The following is an 18,726-nucleotide window of genomic DNA, read 5'->3' as shown; positions in this document are numbered from 1 at the left end:
AATGAAAACTGGCCCCTAAATGGACATGATTATAATGAGTAGATCAAAGGAGAATGGAATAGAAGTTAGCATATATTTGGCCCAGATTTAATATGGTAATAACTGGTTGTTCTATGAAACTTTGGGAAAATCTCTTACCTGACATTCATATTTAGCCTTTGTAATGTGTGAAAGATTTTGTTGGTCCATTTATCCTTGTTAGAAAGACATGAAAATTAAATGCAGTGTGATGTGAAAATATTTAGCCATTTAGAAATGGTATCTATGCATGTTAGCTATTGCTTTTATCTGTCATATAAGGCTATTTCTTATAATTATTATGGGTATGGATGAATACTGGGAGATTTCTTCACCCTTATAAGTTGATGTTTATTACCCACAAGGGTTTAATAGTGAGTCAGGCACATCGCACATCTGAAACTAATTAGAATGAGCAACACAAACTCTCATTTGTCACAGCTCCTCAGTAGACCCTGGCAGGATCTCAAACTTCTTTATGTCATTTTGATTCTGTCCTGTAACTTTCATTTGCACCTCCCACCTTTTTTTCTAGAACAATTATTGATTCCTTTGCTCACAGTAAAACTCCCTAAATAGCTTTCAAAGCACATAACAACCAGAATTTAATCCCATCGTTTATGAAAGACTAAAGCTTTTTCAGGTCTGTTTTTTTTTTCCTATTTCTAATGCCCACTTTTCACACAAACCAAAAGACAGTGTGGGCATTGAAAGCTTCTTAAGATTATGTCCTAATACCAAAAATTAATATCCTGTCAAACCAGAGATGGCAATCCTAACGTTGTCCATGTTTTTGTATACATTTATCTTTATATAATTTATACTAATTAGTTATTAAATATCTAAATAATCCCTCAGCATAATCCCTTTTCATTATAAAATGTCATTATAATTAGGCCTCTATAAATTTATTTTTCAAAATTCAACTGAATTATATCTTGCAATAGAAATCTTTAATTTTACTTTATGGACATATATAGAACTGAGGCAGTCTGAATATATCCTCAGTGAGTGCAGTCATGTGTGGAGCCCACTGCATCTGATCCATGGGAAATGGCAAAGCACTCCCTGGGTCCTTGGTTGGACATTGGCAGTGATTGCTGAAACTATCAACCAAAGTTTGCTCCCCCAGCATGTCTGCAGGTCTCCTACAAAGGTTAGCTGCACCTGCCTCCTTGCGCAGCTGGATAAAATAAACTTAACCCTCTCAGTTCAGATGTATACATTAAGTCCTCCAGATTTCCTAGCTGCTGCCGGAACATTGCTAGCAGAGTTCTCAGCCCACCCCACAACCTGCTTTTCTGCATGTGTCTCTCTGTCTTCATTCCCCCCATCACTCTAGCCAGGTTTCTAGAACCCACCTTCAGGAGTCATGACAGAATTACTTAAAAATGTAAAAATATCCAATCTTAGCCTGTGTTTTATAAAGTAGTAAGTGTTTTCTGTTGCAATGTGGGTCTTTCCAAGAGAGGTCCTTGAGACCTGTGTTTAAAAATATTGTGTTTGTCCTTTGAAGTCCACATAAGAGATCAGCAAGAACAAGACAAAGGAAAGGGACACGGTGTTGAACACTAAGGCAGTCATGATACACTGGACCATGCTTCTACATGGAGCTTTCTGAATAGCAGATGCCATACTTCTAAGAACTGTTTTCTGGTTGTCTGAGAAATAAATGACCATGTCTAGCTCTAATCCTCTGTTGTTTGCTGTACTTGGTGCCTTAATTTCTAGACATGATTTAGTTTGTTTTGCGCAAGACTGTTAGAATATAGAAAGTAAGTGTCCATATTAAGCCATCTGCCACAGACTTCACCAGAGTTCAAACAGGATACAGGGTGGGATGCCCAATGCATTTTTACACGTGTGTTTGTTGTCTTTAGTGATAAACTATAAGAAATAACCATTTATAAAGCACCAAGAACGCAGGTATATTGTTTTTATCCTAGTTTATTTTTTGTTAGAATGTCACAATATAATTGACTTGTCCCTGCCTTAGTAACTTTGTGTTTATGTCAAATACTGTGAGTAATCTGAGATTTTATCATATTTGCAAGCCAAATTTTCTAGTCAGAGTCTCACAGATCTTGGCAAAAAGATGGTCCTCTTGGGTCAAAGATAAAGCACCATCTTGCTCCCAGTGCAGGAAGCAACATTAGCTGTGTGATTCTATCTGTTCCTCTCCGATTCCAACATTATTGCAAAGATTTAAGAGCAGCACTGGGGTGTTTGGGTTCTGTAGTGAGGCTCCAAGATCATCTAAGATGAACTACCATGTCCCTATTTTGCCACACCTCTAAGGGACTAATGTTTCAAGTAAAGATACTTTTATTTTACGGTCACAAACTCTTTAAGGCTCAGTCCTGTGTCTGTCTTCCATCTCATCTTTATCCTGGAAAAATTATTTACAAGAGAGGAAATAATATTCATAAAATGCAATTGGAATTGCTTTCCTAAACTTATGTTTTTCCCAACTTACCAAAAATAACATTGCTGTAACTGTGTTATTGCATTAAGGAACTCTATTTTATTCTATTAGTCTATGTGCCTATTTTTGTGTCAGTACTATGCTATTTCATTACTTTGACTCTGTAATGCACCCTGAAATCAGTGATGCAATGTCGCAACCATTTAGATATTTACATTTTCTTCAGGAGTGCTTTGGCTAGCTGGGGTCTTCAGTGCTTTTGGGTCAATTTTCAGATCATTTTCATATATTTCAGTAAAAGATGACACGTGAATTTTCATAGGAATTGCATCAAGGTTTTAGGTTGCTTTGTCTTGTGTGGTGGTTTTTGTTAAAATAGTTCCCATAGGATCGCATATTTGAATGCTTGGTCATTAAGGAGAGGAACTATTTGAAAGGATTACAAGGATTGATTACAAGGATTAGGAAATATAGCCTTGTTGGACGAAGTGTGTCAGTGTAAGTGGGCTGAAGTTTCAAAAGCCCATCCCAGGCCCAGTCTTTTCTTTTTTCCCTTCCTGCCTACATACCAGAATATAGTTCTCAGATATTAATTCAGTACCTGTCAATGCCATGATCCATGCCCAGATGATAGACTAAACTTCTGAAACTGTAATCAAGCCCCAATTAATTCTCTCCATTGTAGGAGGTGCCTCGGTATTGGTGAGACAGTTCTGAGCATGCTGATTGTTGGTGAAATGTAGATTTTGGGGTTTTGGATTAGGAAAGCAGCTAAACACTTGAAGTGGCAGTTAATGGGCCATATTAGAAGCATGGGAGACAGTGTTAGGGGTGATTTGAAATGCAGAGGCACAGCTAAAGAAGTTTCAGAGGGCAAAAATTTTAGTCAGTGACCTAGAGAACATTGTGATATTTTGGCAAGGAATATGAATGTTTTCTGCCTTTGCTTCCCCCCCAAATCTGCTTTATGTTCAATGGTAGAACCTTGAGATTGGGCTTTCAAGACAGCCTAGTACTGACTATATCATGTGGTTATTTTAATCATTCTTATGCAGATCTATATTTTAAAAGATCAAGCTAGATAAAGCGAAATACAAAATGTATAGTTATTTTGGAGGACAAAGGAGCAATAGGACGTATAAGGGAGTCTAGTGCTGTGGCTTTGTCTAGTGATCAGTGAGATAAAATGTTTAAAGAAAAGTCTGATGGCAAGTGGTATAAAAGAGGACTGATCTCTGGGCAAGACTCCACACAGCTAAGCTTCAAACTTGTAAATGAACTAATGAAAATCTTAAAGAATGTTGGAAAACATCAACAATGGAAAGCTCAGGCAAATGTGTCTGAAGGATGGGTTTCAAATTCCAGCTTCATCAGGCAACAGGACTTGGCAGTTTTGGCCATGGAGTTCTGTCCTTAGGGTCAAGGACACAAGAAGGGGGTTGTTGAATTTCCTGCAGTGGCTCAGGAAAGCTGATGAGTCCAGGTGTGTCAGGGGTGTCTATGCATGGAGGCGCAAGAGACTCATGATGTAAGCCTGGGAAGGTGAGGCCTGGATTGTGTTGGAGATCCCAAGATGTTTGAGATGCCAGTGCCATGGTGTACTTGCAAAAAAAAAAGCTCATTAGATAATATTCAGTCAACAAAGCTGAAAAGATTTGGAGATCTGGAGAGTGTTTTGGCACAAGATATGGAAATGCAGAATTTGGAGTTTGCCCATCAGCTTTTCAGCCTTGCTTTGGTGCTGTATTTTCCCACTATGCTCCCTTGCCTCCCTTTCAGAATGGTAATGTATATTCTTTGCCATTGTACGCTGAAAGTATTTTGGTTTTACAGGAGTTGCAGTTATGAGATGGCCTTGAATATCAAGAAGAACCTTTAGACTTTTGGCTTTTAAGTAGTCTTGAGACTGAAAAACTAGAGGAGGTTTTGAAGTTGCACTACATGCATTTTTGCATTATAATATGGCTACAAGACTGCTGGGACCCGGGAGTGGAATGTGGTTGCTTGAATAAGAATGGCTCCCATTGGCTCAGATATTTGAATGTGGTCACTAAGAAGTTCAAAATTGTTTGAAAGGATTACAATGTCTATAAACTATGGCCTTGTTGGAGGAGGGGTAGTCTTGTTGGAGGAAGTGCATCACTGGATGTGGGGATTTGAAGTTTCAAAAGCCCACACCAGGCCCTGTCTCTTTTCCTCTGAATCGGGATGTATCTCTTGGCTACATCCAGCATGTTGCAATGCTCCTTGTCAAAATGAAAGTAGACTAAACCTCTGAAACTTTAAGCAGCCCCGGTTATAAAAGTTGCATTGATCATGGTGTCTCTTTAAAGCAAGACCACTAAGTAGACAGCTATTATAACTATTTTTATAATAAAAATTCTTCTCATCCGTAAGAATGGAAGTCTTTCGATTTTATGCTGTCTTTTCTGCTTCTTCAGAGCTTTAAGTTTCAGTACAGAGACTTTCACTTCCTTGGTTAAACATATTCCAAGGAATTTAAGCTAGTTCTTAAACAGTCTTGAATGAGAATCTCTCACAAATCTGTAATTCATCTTAAAATCCCTTAATTTTTATTCTTAGGAAGTTGCCACCTGGAGCTCATTCTCATTAAGCTGGCCAGCACAGCATGCTGTAGCTAGAGACAGAAGTAGGTAATGAGATTTCAAAACAAAAAAATCTACCTAATGACACTTAACCTTCACCCCTCTATCATATTTGAAATTTTATGCTATTTTCAAGCAAACACGTTGTTAGCATATTACAGTCTTAAATGCATAATAATTTGTTTCATTGAAGCATTACCTCAACAATTCTCTTTTACTCACATTGTCATCCTTTGCCTGCAGAGTTCAGGGACCATTCAATCTTGGATAGAGGTAGATGATGAATACATGGAGTATGTGCGCAACTGAGCAGTTCTGAGTTTAGAAAACCACCAACTTTCTAATGCCACAGTTAGCAAGTTGCCAAATTTGGACTTGAGCAAAATGATATTATATTTTTCAGGTGATAAATCTGTCTCGTGCCCTAGAGGGAGATATTATCTATATCATTCCAAGCTGTTCACTATATAAGCATCCTTGAAAATATGGTGAAAAAGATAACCTGCTAATTCCTTTGCTTATAAATGTAGAGAGGGTCAACAAGATGTTTGAGTAGGTAAAGCCACTTACCCTGCAAGTCAGTAACCTGGGTTCAATTCTTAGTCACATTGTTAAAGGAGGAAATCAACTCAATCTTCACACAGAATGTTCTGTAGATGTTTGTTGCATTCATTTAGTATATGATGTCATTTAGGTCTGCTGCTAGTATTGGTCAGAATGACATTTCTATTGGTGGTAGGTGGATATTAAAATTCCCTCTATTATTTTATTGGGGTTAATATCTGTCTTCACATCTAGTAGTATTTAGTTTGTGAAATGACTGCAGTTGAGACTGAAGAGATGGTTCAACAGTTAAAAGCTATTATTGCTTATGCATAGTATTTGTTTAATTCTCAGCATTCATATGGCTCAAACCATTCGTGTTCTAGGAAATTCAATACCCACTTCTGACCTCTGTGAGCACCAGGCACACATGATGTACACAGCCATATATGAAGAAAAATCACTAATATAAATATAATAAATAAATCTTTTAAAAGTATAAAAATGAGTTCCTTGGGTTCATTTGTAGACTTTTTCAATTTTCTTTTTAAAAATTTTCATGTATACATGTGTAGGAAGGAGACCATGTATTTATGCATAGGCACTCATGAAATGGTGTCCATATGACAGAGAAAAACTGCTGAAGTTGGTGCTATTCTTCTGTCACGGGTTCTGTGGATCAAAAACAGGTTGTTGGGTTTGGTTGCAAGTGTCCTTACCTGATGAGCCATACCTCTGCCCTCTTTATTGTTATTTTGTTTCACTACCAATGTTTGCAATGTTTAAGAAGGGCTAGATTGTGGTAGAGCTGAGGTGTCATTTTTCTTTCCTAGACTGATGTTTGGAGTATTAGACACCAATCCCAGTCCTCCATTAAAAGCAGAGAAATAGCCTGGCTGTGGCAGCCCAAGCCTTTAATCCTAACACTCAGCAGGCAGATGCAGGCACATCTTTGTGAGTTTAAGGCCAGTCTGGTCTACAGAGCAAGTCCAGGACAAACTCAAAGCTACACAAGGAAACTCTGTCTGGAAAAAAAAGGTAGGGAAATGTATAAAACCTACCATTTTAAAGTTTAGGCCTGGTGTGAACATACAATAATAGACAAAGAGCAAATTCCTCTTCAATTATAAATGTTGAAGAAATGAAACATTCTGTGCATTTGAGCGGAAAAGGTAAATGCAAAATTTGGAAAAGTGAATAGAAAGTGGGAACAATAAGAATTCAATGGGCTGTAACAGTTTTGAGTAACAGTAGAACAAAAAGATGGCAAAGATAGGGGATCAGGCAATCTAGACAGCCCTGAGTCTCATGTGGGTGAGAGGCAAAGATCCCACAAAAGCCTACCAAAAGAAAATGAAAAAGGAAAGAATATAGGAAAATCGGAGATTTTTAGAGGTGCAAGAAGGAGAGAGAGGTGTATTGAAAATAAATTGGTACTGGTATTAAACATTAGAAATGAAGTTAAGGGGATCCCATCTGCAAAATGAAAAAACGTGTAAAATAGGCTGGTCCTTGGGCGCATGCATGCTAATGATGTAGGCAGGGGGAATCATGAGTTCAAGGCCAGCCTACATCACAAATTTTTTAAAAACTCATAAAAGAGGATATATTTTGGAGGTGCATCTAAGTAAATGGCAGATATTAAGTTATAGCTGGCAATTCTAACCATAATTTCAAACATATAGGATGAATATAGTTTAAACAGAAGGAAAAATTTAAATTGATGTAATTTTAGTTATTTAATACATATAATCAAACTGCAGGTCCATCTATATTTAGTTATAATACACAAGTTTTTAACATTTAAACACTGAACAAATATGGACGTGCATAAACACATTAAAATACTTTGTAATACTAAACTAAGCCATGTTAGTTGTGACTGATGCTTTTGTTGATACAAATAAATAAATCATATTCACATTCTAAAAATGTGATTATTTCTATAGAATTTGGCAACTCAGTTATGTTTACTCACCCCACATAACCAGTCAAAATTACAGGTTAGATCAATGAGAGTATCAAAGGAAGATATATAGACAAGTGTGTGTAGAAGTGGCTGAATTTTCCTTTATTAATAGGGTAACAAAGGCCTTTAAAATTCTCACATGAGTTTTGCCTAAGTGTTTTTCAAGAGAATCAGACAAGTCAGACTAGCCTAGTTCTTAATAGAACTCTGTTTGATACAAAAGTCTCACAAAGTTAAATTGATGGTTGTGCATTTGTGACATGACATTTACTGTTAACAAGGGTCCATTTACCATAGGCTATTACTGCACTGAGTGAAGGAAAATTCAGCTACTTCTACACTCACTTGTCTATGTATCTTCCTTTGATACTTTTATAATTGGTAAGAGCAGAAACAAGGCAGAATATGATCTGTCTGTGATTCTTTAGCTACACAGTCCCTGATTCCCTCTTAGACACAATAAATCAGACTGTCTTCAGGATAATATGTAGGATCCTAACATGGAGGCATAAAATCACAAATAGATTAGTTCTTGTAATTTTAAGAGAAATATTAGAGAATATGTGGAAGCTATGGACATATATGAAAATCAAATAGTAATTATATGTTATCTTATCAGCCATAATGGATTGTTACTATGTTTTAATCTTATGCCTTTATATAAAACATACTTTTATAAAACTGCATAAATATTTAATATTCTTATGCCCTATAATTGTAAATGCAAAGCAATGCTGGCATCATGTTGCACAGACTTTTAAATTAATGTTTCATTCTATTTAAAAGTCAGTGGTAGCTGAAATTAACCATCTTAATTTTTAGTGACAGTGTTAAGTAGAAGTATATCCAGATTCCTGAGAGTGGAGGGAACTGATGATAAAGCAAGAGCCTGGTGGGTTCAGGGAGTGGTATTATGCCAAGATATACAGTTTTAAATTTTCCACTTTCCCAAAATAACAATGAATTAGATCCCCTTTCTCTAATAAACATTTGCTTACTGTGTGGAATCGCTTTTAGATTCTACAGTCACTTCAGCTGGCATTTAGACTTTCATTTATTTTGGGAAAGGGATTGAACCTAAGGGTTCTCTCATGTTGAACAAAAACCAGCATTGACAGTAACATCAAACTTTTCTACAGTGTTCACTTTGAGAGAGGGTCTCACTAAGTTGTTCAGACAAGCATGGCACTTAATCTCTAGTTCACATAGGTCTTGAACTTGCAATCCTTCTGCTGCAGTCTCCCAAGTAGCTGAAATAATAGGCCTTCACAACCATGCTCAGCAGACTTTGAAATTTGTAAAGAGCAAATCCCCAATTACATATCTGCCTGTGGCTTCCTGTACTCATTCGGGCTATAACAGCTGTAAGAACTCTTTCTGTGTAACATGGTTCTTCTGAATCTCCTGGAATTCTGCCAGGGTTCTTGCTTAGGAATTGATTTAGAAGACATAGGACCATGAAGGTAGGGGGAGACAAAATCTTTTTATTAGTTTTCTGTGGTTAATATTAAGTTTCTCTTTTCAGTTGTATCATATGTGTGGCAAATGGAAACTCTCTCTGGGTTCTAAAAAGAAGTTTTAATGAACCAGCTGATTGTGATATAAATTAAGGCCTTTTGTGTGGTTGTGGGTGCTGTTACAGTACATGCAGCCTGTGTCAAAACCAGTGTCTAACACTGTCTTCAATTTGTGCGTAACATCATCTCTTGATAATTTCATGAAAACTGAACTTTTAAAAATACCTTCAGATGCTTAGAGACTGAATATCTGATATTGTTAAAAAATGAATAATGTTATTTGTCAACAATGTAGGGTAGGATCCTAATATGTAGGCATATACTCATAAGTAGATTAGTTCTTGTAATTGTAAGAGTGAATTATGTACATAAGTCTTCAAGGACATTAGTTTAGGTAATAAAGAAATATTCAAAGTGTGTTATTTTAAACGGAAATATTCCCCATCTAGCATGTGCAGCCAAAAGTATATTTCTTCTCCTTGCAAATGCAGTTGTTTGGATTGTAGAATTTAAAAATACATATAAATACACAGTGCAATATAAAATAAAGCAATGTTACTACATTACTTTAAAGGGAAAACTTCATTACAATGAAAATTTTATTAGTGGTTACTTTACTTTCATCACTGATTTAGGTTTTTTCCTAAATAGTCATCACTAAATTCATTTTGTTTTTCAGTGACTTAAAAAAACCCAAAGAAACAAAAAAATTCTTTAATCAGAGGCAAAAGTACTTGTTTTCTTCACTGGAACAAGTAGTCTAATAATCTCTATGTTTAAGAATCTGCCAATGAGCCTTTACTTCCTATGGTCTTTTCATATATCTAATAGAAGTCTGAAATTATTTTATCAGTCTCCAGTATGTAGTATGTATCTGTATGTGATGTGTGTGTGTGTGTGTGTTTGCGCGCACGCGTTTGCACGTGATCATGTACATGCAAGTCAGTCTGTGGTACACTTGCTTATGCTTGCTTCTTCCTGTGTTTAAGCATGGCGTGAGCATGCCTGAGTGAGTGTATAGAAGTCAGAAGAAAAGCTTGGGTGCTAGTCTTGTCTATGACCTTGTTTGACGCAGGTTATCTTCTGGCTGTTCCTATATAAGGAACTCTGTCTGTCTTGTTAACTTTGAAATTTTCCTGTCACCATCCTTATCTCATAGGAGGAGCTCATGGATTACAAGTATACACACAACTGAGTCTTGCTTTACGTGGACATTGTGACACTAAACTTTGTCCTTAAATTATAGAGGCCTTCGCTTCATCCATTGTTCTTAAACCAGTTGATTGTGATATAAATTAAGGCTTTTTGTGTGCCTGTGGGTGCAATGACTGTACATGTAGCCTGTGCCAAGGACCATTGTCTATCTCTCCAAGCCTGTAAAGTTTTTTACAAAGGAAATATACTTCAGTATTACAATTTAAACTTTAAGTTATCATTATTATTCTTACAAGGTCCAGCATCATTTAATTTAGAAAAGATTTTTCCCTAGGCCATAATGATATTTTCTGTGATTGATGAACGGATAAAACAAAGATAGGCAAACTAGTTAGAAAGCAACTAAAGTACAAGGAAACTCTAATTTGTCTTTATTTCTAGAAATGAAAGTACAGGTAGGGTGAAATGAAATTAGAGAGTCATAGTGGTTGTGACGACTAAGAAGCAGTGAAAACTCAGGATTAGGTGTGATTCTCATTTGAATGTACCACTGTAAAGTAAAAAGGAAAAAAAGGAAATTTTGTTTGGAAAAGAGGAAGACCTTGACATATGCTATTTTTCATGAAGTTATATTTTAAATTTAAATGTTGAATATCCAAACATACAGACACAACCACTTAGAACACAATCAGAGATCACACCCCATATTCTGATTGACCAATAAAAACAGAATTAGTGACTTCAACAAAGCACAGAAGCTATAAAATTGGCTTTAGACTTATGTCACAAGTAGGTTAGGCATTTTCTGCCTAGAGTAATACCAATGAAATTTTATTACTTTTGCTTAATCAAAAAAATAAACTGAGAAGAAAATTAAACAACAGGGATGTGAAATCTTGATTTCTAGTGTAATTTAAGATATAATGGGCTAAACTTTCATTGTTAAGAATGTGTCAACAAAAATAGGAGAATAATTGCAGAAAATATGTCGCCAATACAAGCAAAATTGATTTTTAAAGATAAGTATGGCCACAGTAAATAGGAAGCCTGGTTGAAGAGAGGTAAACATGAAATATATGTCACAGATTCAGTTCTGGCTTTAAAATGTGGGGTGGGAAGTTCTTGTCTATGGCTGAGCAACATAAGAAACTCTGTGGAGTGTCAGTAATGAGGACTCAGATTGCAACACATTATTTTCTTATGTCTTTGAGTCGGGTTTTTAACATCCTGGTATCTTGTGTCCAATTGAGCTAGCCAGATTTACAAAAAGGAGTTTGTTTATTCTGGACATCTCCAAGTACCATGACAAGGTTCTAGTTTGTCTCTTCTCCAAGATTGTATTCATTTCTATCCTTCATGTTAACTTTCATATAGCAACACAGGCAATGTGGGTGAACAATACTTCTAAACCACCACAATCATACACATGCCCTTCATTCCAGATTTACTGTTTTATCCTGAAGAAATTAGTACACTTTTACTTCTTTGCTCTCATATCTATTTATGCTTACATATTTTTATTAACAGTTTAATTTTGTTTTCTCTTCACAAAATAATCTCAACTCCTAGGACAATGACTCCCCATGCATAGTTTTAAAAATAATCATGGTATCCATGATTTCAAATTATTCTCAAGCTTCCTCATCCAAAACAAACAAACAAACATACATTAGTAGTCTTCAGCTATACAGACAGTTAAGTTCGAACACATATAAATTTATATTTATGTGTTTCTGGAAGGTTGTATTGTAGTTTAAAGTACAAAATATACAAGCAAATGACTTAAAAGTTGAATGTTATTAAGTTCCAAAGAACTATGTACATTTACATGCAGGTGAATAATTTTTACTACCATTTAAGTCATAGTCAGTTTTATGATTAAGGTTAAGCTGCTTCTTAAATAATTCATAGAGTTCTATACCATTATTTCTGCTGACAAAAATGCTTTTGGTATTTGGTTTCAGTGTAGAAAATGTATATATGAAATTAAAGAGCTTATGTTGGCTCTTTAAGGCTTAGGTCATAGAAAGAAATCATTAAATCCTGACATCATGATAAGGACAAGACTGAAATAATTCTCAGTGAACTGTTGTGAATATGTGAGTATGCTGGCATTGGGATAAAAAGCATAGGAAATAATGTGTTTTGGCCATACATAACAAATAATTTTACCTGCTTGTTCATTAAAGAGAATGTGATTTGTAAAAGCCGAAAAGTTGTTTTCCATTCAGAGTAAAATCTGGCAGAAGCATACAAAGAGTGTAATTGGTAGAATTCTTGTGTAGCATTCACAAAGCCCTGAATTCACACCCCAGCACCTTGTGAACTGGGTGTAGTAGCATAAAACACAGTGACTCTGTCACTTGGAAAGCAGAGGCAAGAGAAACAGAGGTTCAAGATCATCCTTGTCTTCATACGAAGTAAGAGGTCAGCGTAGGCTTCATGAGACTGTTTCTAAATTTTCCAAAAAAAAAAAAAAACAGAAAAACTCTGACAAGAGCGACAGAGTATGTATATACTGCTGACTCACCAGTTAAGTAAGCCAGGCTCACCTCAAAGGCTCAGCTGCATTGGCCTGCTCTATGTTTGCATTGACAGTGGTTTTGAAGCTAGCAAATTACTCTAACTTTTTCTTTTGGTGGTCATGTTCTCATTCCTGACTTGCTGGTTGCAATAAAGACATGGAAGAGTTGTTTAGTCTTAAATACTCCTTATGATTTTTTCTGAAAATATTGTTTGCTAGACCATTCTTTAAAACCCAGTCTTTAGTTAGTGAATACTGAAAGCATAGTTGTTACAAGTAACTCCTGTGTACCCTGTTTTAAAAGCACCCTCACTATATTTTCATGAATTTGCTATTATTATTTTTATTGTAAACATGGGAAATATGAGGCTTAAAGAATGTGCTCAGTTAGTGAATGGCTTTTCTATCTAAGTAATCCATTTTCCTCATTTCCTATACTTCTGCTTAAAATAGTGAGGCAAGGGAAGGAAATGGGTAACCTATATACATTATGACCCTATTAGATTCCTTTTTGTTGTGTCACACATTTAAACAAACTTACAGTGGTGGTCGCCTTTCTCCAAGGCAGAATTATATTCTAAAAAGGCTGACAATAATTCATGAAATTACTTTCTCCCCTTTTATACTAGCTTTAAGCTGGTCTCTTGCCATATTGCTAAGTTTAAAAGCACTTTCTTCCCCATGTAAGGTCTACCTCTGTGCTTGTTTGAGCTAGAACTGAACTGGATTGTATTGTGACAACAGGGTATAGAGACAGAAATCGGGTGGTACACAGGCCTTCTGAGTATATGTATCAATCCAGAGTAGATGAATCTCTGGGGGAAGAATGAAGAAGACACTGATCTGATTCTCATTCAAGACTGTGGAGGTCCTAGCATATGTCACAGTACTGCCATTGGTGATTAAGTGGTTAAGTAATAAAACAAAAATGAGGCAAAAATATGTGATCTAGGTGTTTTCTAGGTCTTGAAAATGCTAAAGGACAAAAAGGACTTGAAAATGCTAAAGGACTCTTGGCATAATCATTAGGTAGTTTAAAATTAGACATTTCAGTAGAGTGCTGTTTCATCCTCAGGTGAAGAGGGAAAATAAAAGATGGACAGTCAAAGTAATATGATATTGATATATATGACCCAAAGTTTATCCGTTACAAAGCCCTGCTCCACTTTTTATCATGTCTTAGGTAACCATGTACAACTTCCTTTGACCAGAAAATATAAAGAAATTTACTTGAATTTCCTATAGTAGATGCTATTCTATTTCTCACCTGGTGATTGTGAAAGCATGTGCAAAATAGAGAATCAATTTCCTTAAGCCTCTAAACGACTACAGATTGGACAGCTTTGCATTGCTGTAAGGAAATACTTGCAAAACATGCTTTGCAGAGAGTTTTATTTAGCTCACAGTTTGGATGGTTCATGTCCATGATCAGGCAATAAGGCAAGTATCATTTGTTTGGATGAAGGCGAGAACAGCAAATGGGAGATCCTGTTCAAGTGACATCTTGAGCAAGAGTAGTAAAAAGAACACTAGTTTCCTAGTTCTTGTTCTGCATGTAAAGCCCTTAGTTACCTTGTTTGATTTCAGATGCTTGGGCCCTGAGCCAGGTGTTTCCTTGGTTTCTTATGCAATGAATAGAAAACAAGTTTCACAAAAACTTTTCAAAAAAGAAGGTAGATAATGTTATTTGGAGCCAAACACTAGTACAGATTAACTCTTTCAATACTGATAGCAGAGCAAGGTCAGGATCTTAAGGTCATATCCTACAGCATGTAGTTGCTTTTCAGGAGGCCTTAATGATGGAGATATTAAACAGTGTATTTTGGGTGGTTATCAAATTTCATTGACACCTTTGGCCATATTATCATTTTCCTACTACACAAATCCCTTCCCATGGTGTATCTGATTGTACTCCTATGCTGGTGTACTTTATGTATGAGCATAAGGTGATAAATACCGGATTCTCCCTTTTAAAAAGAGATGATACAATTTTACTTTACTGCACATACACCCCAAGTCAGTTCAGGTTGGATATGGATTATTCCTTCTATTGTTCATCCCTGGATATACTGAGGATGAACTTAAATTGAAACTTTCTCAACTGTATTGTTGCTAGGCATGAGGAAATGTATATTATTGTTCAGAGATATGAATACACATAGCCCAATACTGATAGAGAACAGAAGGGGCTCCAAGGTTTCTGGGTGAAGTGTGTGTGTAGATTGTTGTGTGAATGTGCATTGCATGTGCAGGTGAAGTGATTATTAGACTGTAAAATATTTTATTATAAGGAGGAAGTGGTGATGCATGTCTTTAATCCTAGTCCTTGGGAGACAGAGGCAACGAATCTCTCTCTGTGAGTTTGAGTCCAGCCTGATCTATATGGTATACTCTAGGCCAGTCAGGGCTGCATCATGAGAGTTTGTTTTAAAAACAAAATAAAAAACATGAGGGGTTTATGTATATAACCAGAACTAAAGAGAGTCCTGAGCAAAACTCTGTCTTTTTTCCCTGTCTCACACCTGCTGTTTGGCTCTTTTCTGTTTCCATGGTCTGTAGTCAGTAAGAAAATCCCAGGAAACAAGTCTCTAATTACTATTCATCCTTGGGGATACAAACAGTAATCAAACCACATAGATCTGTAGCGACATAGGGAGAACTGAAATCTTATTTTGGGTTTCGGTATTTAAAGTTGCTACTGTGGAATAGACCTTTCTATTCTGTTTCATTAGCATGTTTTAGATGTCTTTATAGTGTGAAGTGTATCTCACTAGTGTGCCCCCACTATAGAAATAGTATCAAAAATATCAAATCACTGAATGACTTAATGACTGAAGAAATAAATATTTGCTACGTACTTTGGGCACAGAGACTCATATGGCATAGCAAAAGCAGCAGTATGAGAGCCATCTGGAAATGAGGAAAAGTTATTTGCATAATGTATGGGCTATAAATAAATGTATTTCACTGCTCCATGGCAAAGGCTACCACTAATTGTGTTAAGGAGCAGGAAGAAGAGCCTGGGGACTTCCATTAGTGAAGAAACTTGAGGTTCTTGCCAATCATAAGAAAGGCAACAGGGAATTTTAAGGTGAAAGGACTGTGCTCTCTCTCATTTTTATCTTGTTCACATGAAACACAAAATGTGCTACCATCACAAATTTAGTTGCAGTTTATATGGCCAGAGCTGCAGAACTTTATCAGAGCATAGCAAGAATAGGACTCACGGATTGTCTAGTGATCAAGAAACATAGCCAGTTCTTACACATAGAATGGAGACAGTTGTTTAACAGGAAAATACATATTATAAAAAGTAAAAGCTTCTTCCTCAGTTGTTCAAGTGTTGTCATTATAGGTGTGTGCCAACACACCCAGCCAGTATGTCTAACTTTAAATCTTCCTTCCTTATCGGTGTTCACTGTCTTAGATAATATAGCCACCCCTTTCATTAAGGTAGAAAATGCATTACAACCTTAGGGAACCATTTTCTTCCCCGAGAAGCAAATTGTCAGTTCTTGTAACAAAGTCTGTATCTGAAAAGTAAAGACCGAAATGTAGGTAGCACTGGCAGTCCCTCCTTCAAGAGTAGTTAGGGAAAGAACAGGAACACACTCTTGTGAATGCATTTGCCATTCTCACAGAGAAAACGTTCAGTCTTCAATGAGTCCCAGTGATACCTATGAAGGAACTCTAATTAGAAATAGAAAATATTGCAGGCTGCACTTTTTCACTTACACTCTGTTTGCAATGAAAGTAAAGAAGTTGGATATTGTGGTGCACATAGTTGGGCTCTGAGGTTGTTAACTAGACAGCAAGAATTTCTGTCAGGAAAAGAAAAGGAAAAAAAAACAGAAAAAACTTCCAATGTTCTTTAAAACTGATGCAGTTCTTCAAGAGGTTAACACAGAACATTAAAGGATGCCTCATGAAACTCAGAGAAGAGACTGGCTAGTTTCTCTTTCCATCTTCTCTATTGCCACAGCTGAGCGTGGAAAAGTTAAAACAAAACAAAAACAATGAGTAGCCTAATAGATTTTCTGCACCCCAATAATAGGTATCTCTGCTGATGCAGTAACCCAGATCAAGATGAATTGTAAAATTAAAAGACCAGGTTTATTCTGAGTAAAACAATTTCTGTGTGACTCCTCCAGCCTCCAGAGATCAAAGTGTGGGAACGGTCAGGGGAAAAAATCACATGGCCAATCTAAGGCAGGGTGCTTATGTACTGTGTAGGTCTGGGGTGATGATGTGTCCTCCATAAAGTAGGTTTGTTTCCAATTATGCTTTAGGCAGGAACTGGGCCCCTGGCAACTTCAGGGAGAAGCCACCAGCCACCAAGAATGCGGTACTGGGCTTTTTGGCAGTCTCTGTTGGAGATAAGAGACAGAGACAGAGAGACAGAGAGAGAGAGAGAGAGAGAGAGAGAGAGACAGAGAGAGACAGAGAGAGACAGAGAGAGAGAGACAGAGAGAGAGAGAGACAGAGAGAGAGAGAGACAGAGAGAGACAGAGAGAGACAGAGAGAGAGACAGAGAGAGAGAGAGAGAGAGAGAGAGAGAGACAGAGAGAGAGAGAGAGAGAGAGAGAGAGACAGAGAGAGAGACAGAGAGAGAGAGAGAGAGAGACAGAGAGACAGAGAGAGAGACAGAGAGAGAGGCTTTCACAGGCACAAGATAGAAGACCCAACCAAACAAAGCCTAAGTGTCAAAAGTTTATTGGGTTAACAAAATATGATATGTATCAATGTAAACTTCTTTAGGTCAACTGGCTTTCCAGAAAAAGACTTCATGGGTGTCGGTTTCTCAGGTTTTATCAGAACAGCAATGGCAGTAGGATGAACATCAGAATCTGAATGCAATAACAGCAAATGTTTTCTTCAGAGACCAACTACTCAAAAAGGCTGTATTCTAAGAAGAAGGTAGTTCTGTTGAAACTTCTTTTTTCCACAAGAATGCACTTTAGTCACCACAATCTGCTACATTTTATTAAATCTTTAAAAACAATTGCATTTTGTCACTTTTTAAAAACGGTTTCTATCATTGTTTCCCTGAAGTCATACATGAGAATAACCCTTAGCAACTATCTCTTTAATACTTGTTTATAACAGAACAGACTTTAAAAAATGGGGCTCCTTATCACAGTATGTGAGAACCATTGCTTCTGACTGCTTTTGAGTCAGTAGGAAACCCAGGTGTTTGCCATCATGTGGCATTCCAGACCCCAAAATGAATTTAAGAATGCTTCCCTCTGTGTGACTTCTAGAAATGAGGCTTCTCCCCACCCATGGTGTCTTTGTCCTGTAGATTAACTACTTTGAATTCTTGGAAAACACATCTACATAAATTGATTGCTGTCTCTTTGCATATCAACATACACAGCTGCTTTGGAGGTGTGTGTGTGTGTGTGTGTGTGTGTGTGTGTGTGTGTGTGTGTGTGTTGTGTGTGTGCGTGGGATATTTTTGAAAATGTACGTAGAGTAGAAAATGGGGAGAGAAAAATAATCAGTTCTTTGCTGCTCTGTGTCCTCCAACTGGTAAACTTAACAGTGTCCACTTCAGAAAAACATCTTGTATTGGTGAGTGTGGAAATAGAGGATAGAAATTTGAAACCAATCAACAAAGTTGTTATTTTTATTTTCTAATTCCTTTTTCGTATCCAAATGCTGATTGTAATTTCCACTTTTAAAATTAGGGAAATTAACCAAATGAACTATAAAAGAAAACGGGGAACATTGTTTTCTATAAATGTCACATTGCTTCTTAGAAAATAGATTCCAAAATAGACACTCTTCTAAATACATTCACATGTACATGTTATCATACAACCCTGATGTGGCTGTGGTTACTGTAAGGATTCAGGCTGGTGGGAGTTAGAGAGTATGAGTGACAGTACACAATCCTGAGTCCTGCCTGTTAGGGGCTCAGAGAGATGTAAACAGGTAGCAGGCCCTGCCATTAGCTGACAGATTTT

General features: G+C 36.7%; 1 protein-coding gene and 1 non-coding gene across 7 annotated transcripts in view; both read left to right on the top strand.

The window, feature by feature from the left end:
* Positions 1-18,726, top strand: part of Lrp1b (LDL receptor related protein 1B) — a 1,890,041-nt gene that overhangs the window by 933,755 nt on the left and 937,560 nt on the right. The window lies entirely within an intron of this gene.
* LOC121140602 lies at positions 16,619-16,741 on the top strand. Its single transcript, XR_005877526.1, has one exon. It is a non-coding gene; the product is annotated as a small nucleolar RNA SNORA26 (small nucleolar RNA).

This window comes from Mesocricetus auratus, unplaced genomic scaffold (assembly GCF_017639785.1).
Source record: "Mesocricetus auratus isolate SY011 unplaced genomic scaffold, BCM_Maur_2.0 Super-Scaffold_100004, whole genome shotgun sequence".
Taxonomy (NCBI): Eukaryota; Metazoa; Chordata; class Mammalia; order Rodentia; family Cricetidae; genus Mesocricetus; species Mesocricetus auratus.
The sequence above is the reverse complement of the archived record's forward strand: the minus strand, read 5'-3'. Positions and strand labels throughout refer to the sequence as shown.